This window comes from Mus pahari, chromosome 4, assembly GCF_900095145.1.
Source record: "Mus pahari chromosome 4, PAHARI_EIJ_v1.1, whole genome shotgun sequence".
Lineage (NCBI taxonomy): Eukaryota > Metazoa > Chordata > Mammalia > Rodentia > Muridae > Mus > Mus pahari.
The window spans coordinates 27,066,643-27,083,930 of record NC_034593.1 but is presented as its reverse complement, the minus strand read 5'-3'; the positions used below and the strand labels follow the sequence as shown (position 1 = coordinate 27,083,930).

General features: G+C 44.1%; 1 protein-coding gene across 1 annotated transcript in view; it reads right to left on the bottom strand.

Moving 5' to 3' along the window:
* Nucleotides 1–13,766, bottom strand: part of Pik3ca (phosphatidylinositol-4,5-bisphosphate 3-kinase catalytic subunit alpha) — a 68,768-nt gene extending 55,002 nt beyond the window's left edge. Inside the window, exon 1 of the mRNA XM_021195283.2 lies at nt 13,331–13,766. The gene's annotated coding sequence lies outside the window, so the exon portion shown is untranslated. The remainder of the gene's footprint in view (nt 1–13,330) is intronic.
* Nucleotides 13,767–17,288: the final 3,522 nt, after the last annotated feature.

Genomic DNA, 17,288 nt, shown 5'->3' with positions numbered 1-17,288 from the left:
TGTGAGCATCCACTTCTGTGTTTGCCAGGCACTGGCATAGCCTCACAAGAGACAGCTATATCAGGGTCCTTTCAGCAAAATCTTGCTGGTGTATGCAAGGTCTGTGTTTGGTAGCTGATTATGGGATGGATCCCCAGGTGTGGCAGTCTCTGGATGGTCCATCCTTTTGTCTCAGCTCCAAACTTTGGCTCTGTAACTTCTTCCATGGGTGTTTTGTTCCCAATTCTAAAAAGGGGTGAAGTGTCCACACTTTGGTCTTCTATACTTTTAATCTAATAATTTCTCAGTTGACTCCCAGTGTTCCTAAAAATACAGTTATACCTCAAATGGGAATCATCTTGTCTTTTCTAGTACTCATCTCTAAGTTATGTCTTACTGTACTGAAGCAAGCAAATTACTACAGTTTAGAAGCCAAGTACAAAGACAACTATAAAAGAAGAGCAAAGGTGACCAACAGTCTATGGTACATATATTTTATGATTAGCAACTAAGAATTACCCTAAAAATAAAAAAAATGGCCCTAGATGGCTAAAGCAAACTGTCATCTGTGCTTGTGTATTGATAGGTATACACAATCTCACATAACCCACACTTTTAAATGCTACATGTATTTCATGTATTACATTTTAATACTTTTAAGCTGTCACTTCAACTGTACATATCTATATGAAATGTGCAATGACCACTTACCATGTGCTGAAAACAACAAAATACACACTATACCTTGAGAGTGATGAGGCATCTCTAGACTGGTGATCACCTTAATATCAAAGATGCCAAGCCAAGGGTGAGCTTTACACACAGTGATCTTTTCTCAGGCTAAATTGTGAAAGCACTTTTGAAAAATCATTACTCCCTGACTATCGAGAAATACAGTTATCTTACAACATCTTGTCGTGTGACCCCTGAACTATTACTCTCCTTCTCTTCTGTCTATTTATTTATAAGACTGTGAATTTGCTAAATGAAAGTTTTAACCATATGGGGCAGAACTTACTTTACAAAACACCAATCTCTTTTGTCTACAGAAATAGACAAGAAAGACTAAGCAATCTAACTTACCACACTGTCCCTTCCCATGTGACACTCCTGTCCTTCATGAAAGCACACAGTTAATGCCCATCCCAACTGGGAAAGGAAGCAGCAGGTCCCCCATGATCTTGAAAAGAGAAAAGCATACCCTTGTCTCCATGCGCCAGTTTTAGAGCAGGCTCTGCTACCCAGCCAAGGAAGACTCTTATTGGGGCTGGGTAAGATGAGATGTGTTCCATTTCTAGACCAGAACCAGAATACTATGCTGCTTACTATGTGCTTACTAACCAGATAAGCCTAAATCTTTAGTATGCTACTTGTTAACTATTGCTAACTTGTTAACTATGTGACACAGACAAGCCTAAAAACACATTAGGTGTTGTGTAACAGTTTCCTCTGATATTGAAACATTCCATCCTTCAGGGAAGCTCCTTAAACAAAAAGGCAAACAACTCAAAATAGCTCCAGGAAGTCCTTGAAACTGACCAAATTCACTAGGCCTGTCCCTTCCAGAGTAAACAATAAAAGCTAGGCTAAGCAGAAGATTCTTAGACAAGCCAAGCTGCAAAGATTGAAGTCAGACCTGCTGCCTGGAAGAGGTTTACATCTGACTCACTTGGGAAGAACTCTCCAATTTGCTGAGCTGCCTGCAAGTTACATAGTGTGCTTCAGGTTCCCAGCTTTTGCGAGTGGTCACCTGTGGTGGGTGGGCCTTGCTAGGTCTTTGAGTCATTTCTGCTTCTCTAAGTAAACCCAATAAAACTCAGTGGTTCACCAAGCTGGACTTTGGTGGTATCCATACTTAGGTCTGTCATAGGCTCCCTATCTGGGGTGAGTAGATATGTGTGTTGTGGCTACCCTGGGAAAAGTGTTGTCATACAAATGGCCACTGACTGTGAGAGGCATTTCCAATCAGTCTTGAGCAGTCTATAGATAGACTCAACACTTCCCTCCACACCACTATACTTGGTAGATACCAGGATTTATGACTGTCTTTTGTTCTGTGACTACCCAAGTTTATGCTGCTACCTCCCAGGCAGACTACATCATTTTAGACAACCAAACTCTTGTGTTCCCAAGACATGCTCACTCATAGTCGTCTCAAAATAAACTCTTACTCAAAAACATGTGTTTGCTTATTATCCTTAAATAATCTCTTAAATCAGCCACAAAATGTACAGTGCTAATGGCTTCTGTCTATCACTTTATAGACATGTTTTGTACTTACATGTATTTAAAGGATATATCTGTATGTTTGAGTGTCCATGTGGGTAACACAACGAATACACATGCACAAATTGCTACAGCCAAACCTGCAAGCTACCCAGGGACCAACAAAACTATTCTGCCAACCTAAGCAGCAATTTCTCTTCCAGGATCATATAATTAATCAAGACTATACTAGAGGCAAGATACATGAGTAACAAAGTCACACTCAGCACCATGAGATTCATGTTTAGGCCCTGACCACAACGTGGGCAACAAATTCACACTGTAATCTTATGTCTACTTTAAAGCAAAAAATTCAATAGTAGATGTGGTTGCAATATTTAAATTATCATTTCATTATCACTTCACATGTGACTAAGATAATTTCACACAAACTTAATGTAATGAGATTCCAGTGTACTGATTAGGTGTGGAAATCCAGTTTCCTAATTTCCCAAATGAAAAGACTACACATGTACTGAGGTGCTAATGTGCAGATTAAGGGAAGTAATGTATAGAGACTCTATACTATGTTCATTCCTGACACTCATGACAGTAAGGTTTAGATTTGAAGGACTTCGAGATTACTAAGAGGGCCTGGGGAAATGGCCTAGGTAGTGCTCACTGTGCAAGCTTAAGGATCTGAGTTTGATCCCTAAAACACACATATAGATCGGCCTCAGCGTGGTGACACACTAGTGCTTCCAGCACTGGGAAGACGGAAGGAGAGAGGAATCCCTGGGGCTCAGTGAGAGACTCTATCTTAAACATGTAAGGTGGGGCCACATGTGGTGGCTCATGGATATAATCCTACCACTCAGAAGGCACAGGCAGATCTCTGGGGCTTCCAGGCTGGCCAGGCCTACATAGTTATTAGACCATCGAAAAAAGAAAAGAAGTAGAGATGACTGAGGAAACCACATGACACTGACCCCTGACCTCCACATACTAATACATGCACATACTCATACATGTCCCCCTTTCTCTCTCTCTAGAATACATTTAGAAAACCAAAGAAATTAATTTTCTGTCACAGTGTTTCAGCTGGAGTTCCTTGTGATGCCATTTAAATTAAAAGCAAGCAAACAAAAATCAGTCTTACTAGGTTAAGGGGAGGTTCTGATGTTAATCCTGTTCCTCAATTGATCCTTGATAGGTCAAAAAAGAAGGCTGGGGGCCACTTGCTGGGTAGAAGGACAGATGGGACTTCTGAGTCTCAGGAGGAAAAGGCAGACACAAGGAAGGAAGTGGGGACAGGCTTCTTCTATGCTTTGGAGGAAGAAGAATGTAACAATCATGTAAGGCCTGGGGTTGGTGGTGGGTACGCCTGCAGCCTCTGCTAGAGGTGGGTGGCCAAGGGTGTTTAGCAGCGGCTAAGTGGAACAAGTCACTAAGTTTAGGGCAGAGGGAGAAACAGAGATAATAAATTAGTAAGGGCATTGTTGACCTAACAATTGTGCCTAGTAGGCAAATTAAAATAATAGGCTGTGTGTGAGTGTCTTTTATCCTCAGATTTAAGGGTCTCCGATTAGGGCTGGTGTTGGATGATCCAGGAGCAAAGGTGGATACAAAGAAAAGCCAGGTTAGGGTTGGTGGCAGCAGATCCTGGAACTAAAGCTGGGTAAAACAAAGGAAAGCCAGGAGGGGCCAGAACAGGGTCCAGTCCAGGCAAAGGCGACTTTAAAACTGCATGCAACAACTATATGTACCTGTACACACACACACACACACACACACACACACACACACACACACACAGCTTTGAACAGATCTTCCTGCCTCAACCTCCCAGATGCTGGAACTACAAAAGTGTATCTTCATGCCAGCCTAAGTTAGAAACTTCAATTCCAACATTAGTACAATGGCACAGAAGGAGGAGGTGTGCTCTGCCGTTAGTACTGGGGCAGTCCCAAGTCACAGTTTTCTGTACATGCACATTCGTTTCTGAATTCTACGGTTTTATAAACAGTAGAAATATCTGGAAGCATCAATAAAGGCAGTCTTTAAATCACATGACAATGAAATCCTCAGCAATTATGACAAATTACTGATGTAAAACTGTAACACATATTTATTTGTTTAAAAGCATGTAGGTTTGGGTTGGCAGATGGCTCAGTGGATGAAGGAAGGCTTTGCCATGAAGCCAGACAACACTGAGTGTGATCCCTGGGACCCACATGAAGAGAAATGATTCCTGTCAGTTGTCTTCTGACCTCTGTTTATATGACATGCCATGAGCTACCCAACACCCTCACACACACACACACACACACACACACACACACACACACACACACCGTAAGTATGCAATAAACAATTTAAAGCACATAGATTTTCCTGACTTATGAGAGATACACCACCATGGGATTATAACCCTGGAAAGTGACTGTGTCTCTCATCAAGAGCAGTGTAGCCCTAACTGTTCAAAGTGAGGTAAGAAAATAGAAACATCTGCTTTGTAGAACTTAAATCGGAGCACCCATAACACTACTAACCCCAGGGAGATGACATGACAGAAATTTGTGCTATAGCTGTTTGAGAGATTAAAGGGAAACAGATTAAACACATGGAAACAAATCACACGGCTGCCTTCCTTATTTTCACATAATGGAGTCCTAAAGTTCAGTGATGAAATAGTCTGTGTATATGAAATAAATAAAGACACCTTACCTATGAAAGATCCAGTATCTAATTCAGACTCTAATCCAATGAGAACTGCATATAAGTCCTGTCACATGTCACACATGGAAAAGGAACAGCCGCCAGGCGCGGTGGCGCACGCCTGTAGTCCCAGCTACTTGGGAGGCTGAGACAGGAGGATCGTTTGAGTCCAGGAGTTCTGGGCTGTAGTGCGCTATGCCGATCGGGTGTCCGCACTAAGTTCGGCATCAATATGGTGACCTCCGGGGAGCGGGGGACCACCAGGTTGCCTAAGGAGGGGTGAACCGGCCCAGGTCGGAAAAGGAACAGCCAGATGCACAAACAAGTGCTGCTTCCAAGTATTAGCTGGGGTTGCTGAGAGCCTGTGCGTAGAGAGACAAGCCCTGGCCTTAGGAAGTTTAGCCTAAGATGAAAGAAATCTAAATCTATTTCCTTAATACTTGCTGTCCACTTATTCTCCACTCAAGTATTAAAATGTTAATGTTTTAATAGAACAGAAATTAAGAAGTAAAGAACTGACTACTATTCCAAACTTATTAGAAGACAGTATACACTAGCTACCAAGAGCCAGGACCCAGCACAACATTCTCAGAATTCAATTCACTGCACAATGTCACAACTCCAAAATAAATGAGTAAGATGTGGTCCCTACTCTCACAGTGCCCAGGGGCTGTTACTGAATACCCAGAGCGTGCATTTTCAAATGAGAAAACATGCACCACTCAGAGACTATGTAACAGAGACAGACTAATTGACCTCCCCAGGGTCCGGCCTCCAGTTCAGAGCAGATGCTCTTAAGCCAGCAGCCCAGCACACTAGTTATCCTCTCACTTTCCAAGCTGTCCCGACCTCCATGGACGTCAGCTTTGCCAGGTAACTCACCCTAGTCTTTGCTGGGAAAACGTATCTGCAGGAGTGCACTAACCTGCACATTTGATAGACTGCCACTAAATATATCCAAACGTGTTTTAAAAGTAGTATATGAACTTTACTTAAATAAAAATGATTTGTGGTCAGTGGTAAGATAGCTCAGTGAATAAAAGCATTTGCCATGCAAACCTGCAACCTGATTTTAATCTCTAGGACCCCTAAAAATGTGGAGGGACTATAACTGGGGACCATGGGCTTTTTATTGACAGGTGAATGTTTTTTTATTTTCATTTACATTAGTATTCTGCCTCCATGCATGTCTGTAAGGCTGTCAGATCCCCTGGAACTGGAATTACAGACAGCTGTAAATTGCCACGTGGGTGCTGGGATTTGAACCTTGGTTCTTTAAAAAAGCAACCAATGATTTTAACTGCTAAGCCATCTCCCCAGCCCCAGGTGAATGCTTTTACACAGTTTACAAGAGATTCTCTCTACAAGGGAAAAGAACCAACTCCATCAAGTTGTCCTCTGACCTCACCTATCTAACTTAGCACATGTATATCTACACACATACACAGTAATAAATTTTCAGATTTTTAATTTAAAAACAACTTGGCAGATCTGGGAGTCTTATACTACTACCAGGAAACTGAAAGCCAGTCACTCCAGTAAAGAACTACTGCTTGGCTTCTTCCAATCATTCCTACTGTAAAGGCAAGCTACAAACTGCTTTGAAAAAGTCAACTTGAATAGTCAGCATATAGTTAGAAAAATCAATACAAAATACCCACTTGACAGATTCTTTAACACACCAGTGGCCTCTGAGAGCATCAGCTGCAAATACCAAGAGCTGTTACACTTTGAGGAAACCTTCACAAGGACTCACTGTTGATTCGACCCCTTCTTCCCCTGCTGCATAACACATGGTTTCATTTCAGATAAAGCCGGCTACGTTTGCAATATTTTCCCCATAACTTTTCCCACTTACATGCCTTACAATTGATGCTGTCTGTATTTCATAAACCTGGATTCATAGAACAGTAGCTAATTTGGCAAAAAGAAAACAAAAAATCTCCAACATTTTTGGAGCTGCTAACAGCTTTCCTAAGGAAAAAGAGAACATTCAACCTCAGGCTAACAGCAGTAAGTTGTGAAATCCAATAGTACTTCAGGTCTACGTCTGCATCAAGTCCACCACAAGAAGCACCCGGGAAGCAAGAGCTCCCAAAGAGACATCAGCCGCAGAGATCAGTTTAGCTGAAAACCAAGTACACGCTCAAAACAAGCCTGAATACCACACTGCCTAAGAGGTTCGCTGCCTGACACCCCACACGCAGAAGGTGATCTTGGCAGCCAGAGTCCACAGCAGAAGCAGCATGCCTGTCAGGGCAATGGCCATTGCCACCTTTCCATGTGATTGTCAGCACAACTGAGGACAGACCTAGAAAAGCTTGCTGTGCCTTGGATTTGTTTCCAAGATTCAAAACTGCCTGGTGCCACTGGATTACCAAGAGAAGTGGCTAGGGAACATATTTTCCTAGAAGTCTTTAACAGTAAGATGATGTTCAGGGGCTATTAAGAGTGCTGTGACTAGTGTCCTGGCTTCCTGCTTCGGCCTCTGGCACACACTGGTGACCTACTCTCAATGCCTGTCACCCATCTGACCACTCCCTGTGCCAGTGAGTGAGATGACCAGGCCTGCCATAAGCCTGGTTTTCCAGAGTTACTGATGCAGTTACTGATACAGGGGTGGAGGGTTTCTCCAGTGACAGCCACAGAATTTCACACAAAAGCTTTCAAATATGTCCAAACTTACAACCATACTTTTTTTTTTTTTTTAAGGCTTCTGAAAAATAGAGGAACTAAGAACTAAACTCCCTTTAGGGAGTGGTTTGCTCACTCTGAAATCTGAAACAGGCCTTGTGTACTAGGAGTCCCATAGTCTGTGAATTGTAAAGAACGTCAGACATTTTCCAGGTAAAGAATAAGCACTCTGAGAAGCCAAGATCTAACACCACATGCCTAAGTTAAAAGCTGAATGCAGAATTCCAGCACTCAGAAATCTGACACAATGTTGTCTTCCCCCAGTCCAGCCTTCCTAAAACTATCAATCTTTGTTATAAAAAATTTCTGGGCTGGTGAGATGACTCAACCGGTAAGAGCACTGACCGCTCTTCCAAAGGTCCTGAGTTCAAATCCCAGCAACCACATGGTGGCTCACAACCACCCACAGTGAGATCTGACGCCCTCTTCTGGTGTGTTTGAAGACAGCTACAGTGTACTTACANATAATAAATAAATAAATCTTTAAAAAAAATTTCCTCCAGACAGAAATAGAAATACACAATTCATCAACAACTATATAAGTGTTTCTCTTTCTTTTTAAGCCGTATTTGCATGTCTGCATGTGGGTATGTGCACATAAGCAAATGCCCACAGAGGCCAGAGTCACTGGAGCTCCTCCTGTCACTGAGAGCCTTGCACCATGGATGTGGATAACCCAAGAAAGGGCCTCCAAAAAGCAGCAGGAAGCATTCTTAACCAATGCCAGCTCTGCACCCCAAAAGTGTTTCTTACACACTTTACATATACATTGAACAGATGGCCTACAACTAGCATAATTTTGTAAAACTACCTTTTCAAGTGTATAGCTACTAATTGAAAGAAATTAAAGAAAGATATTTTGATTTTTCAAATGTTCCCAAATTTTAAAATAACTTTCTTCCCGCCCCTAAGCCCCACCCAACAGACTCTTACTACATAGCTTTGGCTGGCCTGGAACTCAATATATAGACCAAGCTGGCCTTGACAAAGAGATCCACCTGCTTCTGTCTCCAGAAAGACTCCTCTGTTATAAATCCAATTATATGCTAAAAGTTACTGAAAGGTAACTGTTTATTAAGTATAATTTAGACAAATTGTTATGCTAACTACCAAAACCAAGCACTTAAATTTCTAGGCCAAATAGAAAAGACATTATTCTAGCACTAGATATAAATTTAAAATAATCATTTGTATATTATCTCCTAAATGGTTTTATGCCAGAGCTTGGGAAATCACTTCAATTTTCTCTTCAATACATCAATGACTCAACACACTATACTGAGCACACTATACCGAAGCACAGGAGTCCAAAGGTTCTCCTCTATGTCCCCACAGACACTGTGCAGCCATGAGACTATTAAGCATTGAGACCACAGCTCTTTATTTTTAAGACATTTATTTTTATTATTTTTAATCACATATGAGTATGTGTACACAAGGGCTAATACCCACAGAGGATCTGGCCTGAGCTGGAGTTATAGGGGTTGCTGGGAAGTGACCTCTGGAAGAGAGTGCAAGCTCCTAACTGCTGAGCCATCTCTGCAGCTTCTGTAATCAAAGCTCTTCACACCCAGCAGAAAGAGCTTGATTTGGACACCCTGACTTTGAGGGAAAGCTGTCTTTGCTGTAAGCCACCTCTTCCATCATTAAATCTCTTCATTAATTCTAAGTTTCAGCTCCCTAAACTGAACAGGCACACAGAGCAGGGATGAATACCTACAAGTTCCGTAACTAGAGTCCTTATTCAGACCTTCAAGGTTGAACATTGAGGTCCATTACAGTGTATCTAACGTGGAGCCACGAATGACAGTAATCCTAGGCTGCATGGTGGATCCTCAGACTTCACTGTCAAGCTGTCCTGTATTTATTACATGCAAATTAACCTCAGTACCTCCTAACCATCACTCTTAATTTTGATTTCACAAGATTTCCCCCACCCTTTTCTGTCTGCACAGCAGGAACACGCTTAGTGCCTAGCTTCTGGAATAAGCCCTGAGATCAATTCTTCCTGTATTTCCTTTAATACTTAGAAATTACTCAATAATGGTCCCTGAACTTCAAGGACTTGTAAGGAGATTTCAAAGTCTCTGAGACTTATTTTGTAAGTCACTGTTAGTTTTAATGTGTTCCCTTTTTGTGACTATCACATCTTACTTTGTTAAGGTGAGAGACCTGTAAGCTCGTCACTTTACATTAGCAGGTTGGCACTTGCAATCTAAGCACAGTGGTTTTCCATTCAGAATTACCAAAACCTGAGAGTCTACCTACAAGTTGAATGGGGTTCTAAGGAAACAAAACCGAAAGCCACAACGGTTTGGGACCCTCATCACCCTTGCAGTGCCATCAGTTAGAAAAGTGGGACAGTCATTTTGCTTAGAGAAAAACACCTTCCTCCCTAGTGGAACTGAACTGTTTGGACTAACTCAGAGGGACCTCTCCTGGACGGGGACTGACCTCACCCTTTCTTCTAAGCAGTAACACCCCCATTACACAGCTCAGGACTTCTGTCCAAACGCGTCTGCCAGGAGCACTCACAGGAGCACGGTTTGGAACACATCACATTTCAAGGCTCTCTGCTGCCCTGAATTTAAGGCTAGATCACCGAGTACTACAAAGAACACCCAACACCCTTTCTGAGACAGAGGATGACGAAGTTAAAGGCTTCCCCTGAAACACAGCATTCAGGGGCCTAGTAATGGTCCATCTGCTGCCAGTATGCATGAGTGTGCTTAGGATGGAGAGCTAGTTGATGTAATTTATAACCTCTCAAATGTCTTCAAATGAAATCCATGTGAGCAGCAGCTTCAAGGATACGTACTTTTAGTGAAAAAAAAGTTAAATGCATTTGGCAGCAAGAAAAACTTATGAATTATAAAGAAACATCACCAAAGTGCTGTTCACCCAACTGCCTACAGTGTGCTTTAGCATAACTGTGTATCCGACAGACTCAGTCCCCATCCTCCTGGAATTCACATCCTGGTGGAGGACACAGACAAACAGATGACAATGCAGTGAGGAAATTTGGTTACAGTGGGGGACAAGATGCCATGGGAACAGGAAGCAGGAACACCTAACCCAAACTGCACTTTTCAAAGGAGGCAGTGTGAAAGATGAGAGGAGTCAGCGAGCCAGGGAAGCAAGACTGAGAGGACCAGTGTTGCAGGAAGTGCAAGAGGCATGTGCACAGGAGAGCAAGGGAAGGTCAGGCAGCTGCAGTATGGGAGGGAAGGGAGAAACCAGGACCAAGGCAAGTCAGACAGGCGGTGAGAGAGGGGGGGTTGGGGAGGGAGAGTCCTTCACAATCCTGTCCATTAGATTTTCACAAACCTTAAAACAAGAAAACCAGATCTGGCTCCATGTCAGACAAAGTACAACAGGATCTATCACAATTTTAAAATGTTCCTAGGATGACTGTGTAGCCAGGACTGCAAAGTATGGGTGAGCTTGAAGAAGCCAGGCAAGGTGGTGGACGCTGGTGATCCTAGCTAAGTGAAGGTGAAAGCACCCACAGGGCAAGCCGCCAGCGCAGTAACAGCAGCACTAACCGCACAATCCTTCCCCCAAACCAACCAACCAAACCCAAGAAACAAAGACCTGAACCTGCACACAATTACACATGTACTACTGCAAATCTGAAAAATAAAAGGTGATCTGATTAAACCTCTCTGGGCCCGTTTCCCAGCTCTATTAACTGAGCAATGACCCGGGACAAGATTAAAGGCGGAGGTGAAAGAGTCAGAAAATGCTGTCAGTGAGTCTCTCTTTCTACCTGTCGGCCTCACATTAGAGTATCACTTCCCAGGGAAACTGATGTTGCTCTGTCTACAGAGGACAGGTTTTTTTTTTTTTTAAAAAAAAATACTTAAAAGAAACCAGACTTTCTAAAAGCCCTACTTGAATATACCTTACACAGCAAACTATGATATTCTAAGATCATAGAAGGTTGGATAATTTTAAAGATCCTAAGTATTTTTGTGGGTTTGCTTCGAGTAAACACTTCCTTTAGATTCCCCCACTCTGGAATTCGAGATATAGAACAGTAAAATAGAAAGGACTGATCCTTTTAATGCCACTCGAGCTACTAAAGAGATCAAATAGGATTAAGTTCGCTCTCTTCAAATAAACAGACCAGCAGAGCAAAGGCTCTGCACATGACTGCAACTGTTTAAACTCTGTTCAGTAGAGGAGACTAAGACAGTAAGCTGTCTTTAAAAAGTTATCACCGCCTACTTTATATGAGAATTCTCTTTCTAAATTTAGATGGTTTTTGAAGGGAGTAGTGATTGGGGATGGAGGACCTTATGGCTGGAAGCAAGGCGTCTAGGACCTGAAGATGCTGTTACCAGTCTTCTGCACATCCAGCTCTCAAGGGAATACTCTCTCCCAAATTCACTGCTCTACTTAGCTCCCTGTACTCAATGACTCGTCTTTATCTACAAGCATCTTACTTGAAAGTTTAAAAACCTTAGATAAGCTCAATGTTTCTGTATCTGTGTATTCATCTTTCAACTCCTTCCACTTGAGCAGGCTTGCTTTCAAGCATTATACTCTGTCACCAATAGAACAGCAACATTTGTTCCTTATGTCCCTTCTGATGATTTGACTATTCTGATGGGGTACCATTTGTTTCAATCACTCGTTCTGTAATTTTTTAAAATGTGTACCTGCCTATTTTGAAAAATGAACTTTTTTAAAAAAAAGATATGAATGATTACATATTTCCTATTGTGTCGTCCCACAACACGAGGTGAAAAACAAAAAAAACAACAAAAAAAAACAAAAACAAAAAACCCTAAGTCAACAAAACCCAAACCCAAAAAATAAAACCAAAAACCAAACCAACAGTACCTTTTCAGATAATTTTGACAGATACTGCAGAACAGTTAATCTGGTAATTAAAAATTTCCAGAACACGTGATGTTTATTTATACCGTGATCTACGCTGTCAACCAGAACCCAACGCTTTAGTTTGAAACAAAAATACCTTACAACTTGAATTCACAGACATGGTGGTAGATTCTTGGATTGCAGTTGTAGTGGGAGCCCACTAATCAAAACACCGTGTTTTGATTTGTCCAAATTAATTTAGCAACACAGTATCTTTTATTTTTATATTTTATTTTTTTTGGCCCAGGACTTTTCTTACAACGCATTAAACACACAGACTTGACATCACACGATGTCAACAAATACCAAAAGAGGCTAGCTTCCAATATGGTCCAAAGTGATTCAAAAGTTGCAGTGGCAACGGCCAGACCGAAGCTACCTGGGCTCTACCCAGGCCGGTTTCCCCAGGGTCCCGCGAGCCCACGCCCCGCGTGTGCACAAAGGCGCAGTGGAGGCACGAGCTTCGGGCTGCAGTCGCCTCTGTCCCCCACAGACGCAGGCTGCACAAGCCCTCCGCTCGTCTTCCATCTACCCACGTAGAGCGGAGGCTGACACCGTCCGCGAGCGGCAGAAGAGGCCGCACGGTCCCTGGATCGCAGGGGAGGCAAGGGGAAGACGCGCGCCCGCGAGCCGACACCCGGCTCCGGGAAGGAAGGCCCGGCGAGAGTGAAGGCGGCGGGGCTCGCCGACACCCGACCCCGGGGCGCGCGGCCCTGCGTGCCCTTCCCGGCCTCCCCGCGACCGCGCGATGGAGGAGGACCGGGCGGAGGCCGGGTACGGGGAGAGGGGCCGGGAGCCCGCCCGCCCGATGCCCGCCCGGAGCCCGCCCTCCCCGCCATCTACTCACGCTCCGGCTTCTCTAGGCGGCGCGGCTCCCGCCGCATCGGGTCCCGGCCCCGCGGGCGGCGGCGGCGGCGGCGCCGAGGGAGAGGACAGCGGGCGGCGCGGCGCCCGCCTCCCGGGCCCTCTCCCCCGCCGCTGCGGAGCGGCCCGGCCGGGCCCGAGCGCTGCCTCGCCGGCCGCCCCAGCCCCAGCCTCGGCCGCCGCGGCACCGGAACTGCCGCTCGCTCGACCGCTCTCTCCGCTCGGCGCCGGCCCCGCCGCACGCCCCCACCCCCGGCTCCGCTCGCCGGCGCCCGGGCTCTTTTTCCTTTTGTTTCCAGAATAAACTTTATTGGTCTCTCTTTCCGCTCACATCGTGTAAACAAACAACGAACTCTTCCCCACCCCCTCGGCTCCCCCCTCCTGGGGCAGAGGAGGGTGAGAGCTGAGGAGGGGCCGAACTCGCAACGCCCCGGAAAGAGGGCTGCGAGGACCGGAAGTGAGGCGCAGAAGAGGCCGGGCCACGGGCCACTCCGGGGAAAACAGTGACTCACTGCGCCTGCGCCCTGCTCTTCCTCCCCCCCCACCCCCCGAGTGACCGAGCGAGTCAGCGCTGCAGTCCGTAGCTCGGGCGGTGGTGTCATCCTGGGACGGCGGACGTGTCAAGCCAATTAGCTTCTTCCAGCGGCCGTCTGTCTTGGGAGAAGCAGACAGGAAAGTTGGGAGCGAGGGATGCCCAAAGAGGAAACGAAAGGAGGGCAAGATGAAGGGGCGGCTCTCCCACCTTGGATGCGGATTTTAGGAAGAAGTCTTTTGCAAACACAGGTTTAAACCGTGACCCACTCCGATAGCCCTCTGCAGTCTTTAGACTCACTTCGCAGAGACCTTTGGCTAGGTCCCGTCTTTTTTCCTTGCATCCCAGCTATAGAAGCTGTGTTACTTTTTCATGTTTGAGGCTTCAAAATAGTTATGCTGGCTTCAAGTACGATTCAACGTGGTGTTTTGGTACTGCCTAAGGGATTAATTGATCTCTTTTGATTGAGAGGAATGAGATACGTTGACTTTTAAACGATGGAATCCCAGTAATCCCCGCACTTAGGAGGCTTGCCGGATCTCTGAATTCCTGAGTTCGAAGCCAGCCGGGTCGAGGGGCGGCGGCAACAGACGGACGGACAGACAGACAGACCGTATCCCGCGTTTCTCTCCTACGGGTCTTGTATCATATTGAAAAAGCCTAAGGTCCAGAATCGAAGTCAGAGCCAAGTTCGGCAGCCTAGTGCCCCCTGGAATTTTTAGAGTAGAGGACAGGAAATACACACAAAACTGCCACGCGTCCTCAACCTTGTCTTAAGGATTCATTCCTCTGTGTTTCCCTGGACTGTCTGTATTTCCTGTTTTCTTTCTTTTCCACCCTAAGGCCTCGTTTTCATCTCACATTCCAGGGAATCTGAGTTTTTAAATATTTAACTAGTGTCCAGCAGTTTCAGAACACCCTTATGCCCGGTCAAGGAATTAAATAACCTTAAATTTCGTAGTCAATCTTAGGACCTAAAAGCATCATTACTTAAATTGTGCTTTCTGTGTGATATTAATACATAATACTTGGTGAGGAAATTTTATGCTGGAAATAGTTTGCCTTCTAAAATTTATTTTTTAAAATCTACTAATTACATTATATGGTATCATATGTCACAGAAAATCCCCTTTGGAGTACTTAAATGCATAACACTTTAACTTGAAGCAAATACTATTTGTTATTTAGTTCATAGTTGCTACTTTTGGCCTTATCTGGTGACCACTGGTGTTACATGATTTACCTTACTTTCAAAGATATTTCTAAAGTTGTTTTTTTTGTTTTGTTTTGGTTTTGTTTTTTGTAAAGCTAGGGTCCCAACTGGGGACTTTGTGTATGCTAGCAAGTCCCCTCCTACAGAATTACAGCCTTGAATTCCGTCTGCAGTATTACTAAATGTTTAAAGTATATTACACATCTGTGGGATAAAATCATTAAAACACTGAAAGAAAAATGCTCTAGAGGAAAAGAAAAGTTACTTATATTATTAGACTATGAAGCAAACAAACCAAAATGCATCAGAGTTAAATAATTTCACCATAATTCTTCCTTTATTAGAATTAACTTATTTATTTATGTATTGAGACAGGATCTCAATATGAGCCCATGGGTTGGTGCCTATCTCAGCACAGTCTTCCTGCTTCATCAGACCAAGTACTGAGATTACAGGCGTGAAACATCACAACTGGTTAATACCATCCTAAGCATTCTGAGGCCGAGATGTCCACAATAAAGGGATTGTTTCATGCCAAATCACTGAAATTATGATCATAGTTATTTGTTTCTGGATATTTCTTTTTGACGCAATGTCTTAGTAGCTCCTGCTGGCCTTGAACATTCTGTACTTCTGTGGATGGATTTGAGATGATGGTCCTTTGGCTTCTGCCTTCCAAGTATGGGGTTAGAGGCATGTACAATTATTCTCCTGCCTTTGGATTTACTACCATTGCTGAGGTGATGATTCACATTGATTATGAATTTCACTGGATCAAGAAACACCTATGGAAACTGCTGAGACTCACCTCTGGGTGTGTCTGGTGGCATTTCCCAAGACAGGTAGATCAGGAAGGCTCTGAAAAAAAAAATCAATGGATTAATCCTTGATGAATTCACAATTTAATGGCAGTGTTGGGAGGTGGTGGTAGGGAAGTGGTGGGATTCAGGGCCCAGTGGGAGGAAGTAGATCAGGGAGGTTAGGGGAAGGCTCTATCTTGTCCTGATCTCTTCCTATATTTTCCTCTCTCTGCTTTGAGCTCCAAGAAGTGGGAAACAGTCTACTACACTCCAGCTTCCATGACGTTCTGCCCAGGCTCGGGGAAAGCTGACAATAAGCTGATTCCTTTGAAACTATAAGTTAAAATTTGGTGCTATGGGGAGGTACCAGCAGCCCATGTAGTCAGCGAGGTTATTATGTACAACATAAGTGAGGAGACAGATCTTTGTAGAGGAGCAATCTCTGGGTATGTGATGGTGCTGTCCTGGGGATGAAGAAACTGCAGTTGAGACTCTGTACTCTTTGCAAATACTGTTTTTAGTTAAAGGTCAACCTTTGGTCAGTGTGTGTACTCAGACCAGGGAAAGACCTTGCTATTCCACTGAACCTGACTGGAGGAAGGCCTCGCCATTCCCATAGGTCTCAGGTGTTGGCATCCTTGGCATGGTCATGCTCATGTCATATGCTCATTCACACAGAGAAACACTGGCTCCCCATCATGTCATATGCTCATTCACACAGAGAAACACTGGCTCCCCATCATGTCATATGCTCATTCACACAGAAACACTGGCTCCCCATCATGTCATATGCTCATTCACACAGAGAAACACTGGCTCCCCACAGTACTAGGACTTTGGTTACTTTCATCGCTGCTTCCTGGATGCTGTGAAATAAGCAGCCTCCTCGGCCATCAGCTCCTTGCATAAGAAACTGTTTTGCCAGGGGCTCAAATTAACGTGATCAAACAGCCATGAGCTGAAACTTCAGAAGCCAGAAATCAAAGTAAACCTTTTAAGTTGTTTATCATGGTTTAAACTTTTTAATATCTATTGATATAGAAGGAGGGTGTGCATGTGCCATTGATGAGTGTGGAGGTCATAGAACAACTTGAAGTAGAGTCTTTCCTTCCACCCTGTGATTCTCATGGTTAGAACCCTGTTCTCATGTTGTGAGGCCTGGGACTTTGTGCCTTTAGCTTCTGAGTCACCTTGCTGGCCCCTGTTGTGTGACACTATTCCTGGGAAATGTGTACAAATGTCTACTCATCTCAGATAGGGAACTGATGACATACCAAAATACAGCTACCCCTAAGGTCCAACTGGCTGGATCTATGAGTTTTGTCTGGGTTATTTATGAAAATGGGTGAGGTGTTTTGAGAAATGACTCAAAGACAGCTGCATCACCAAAGCCCCT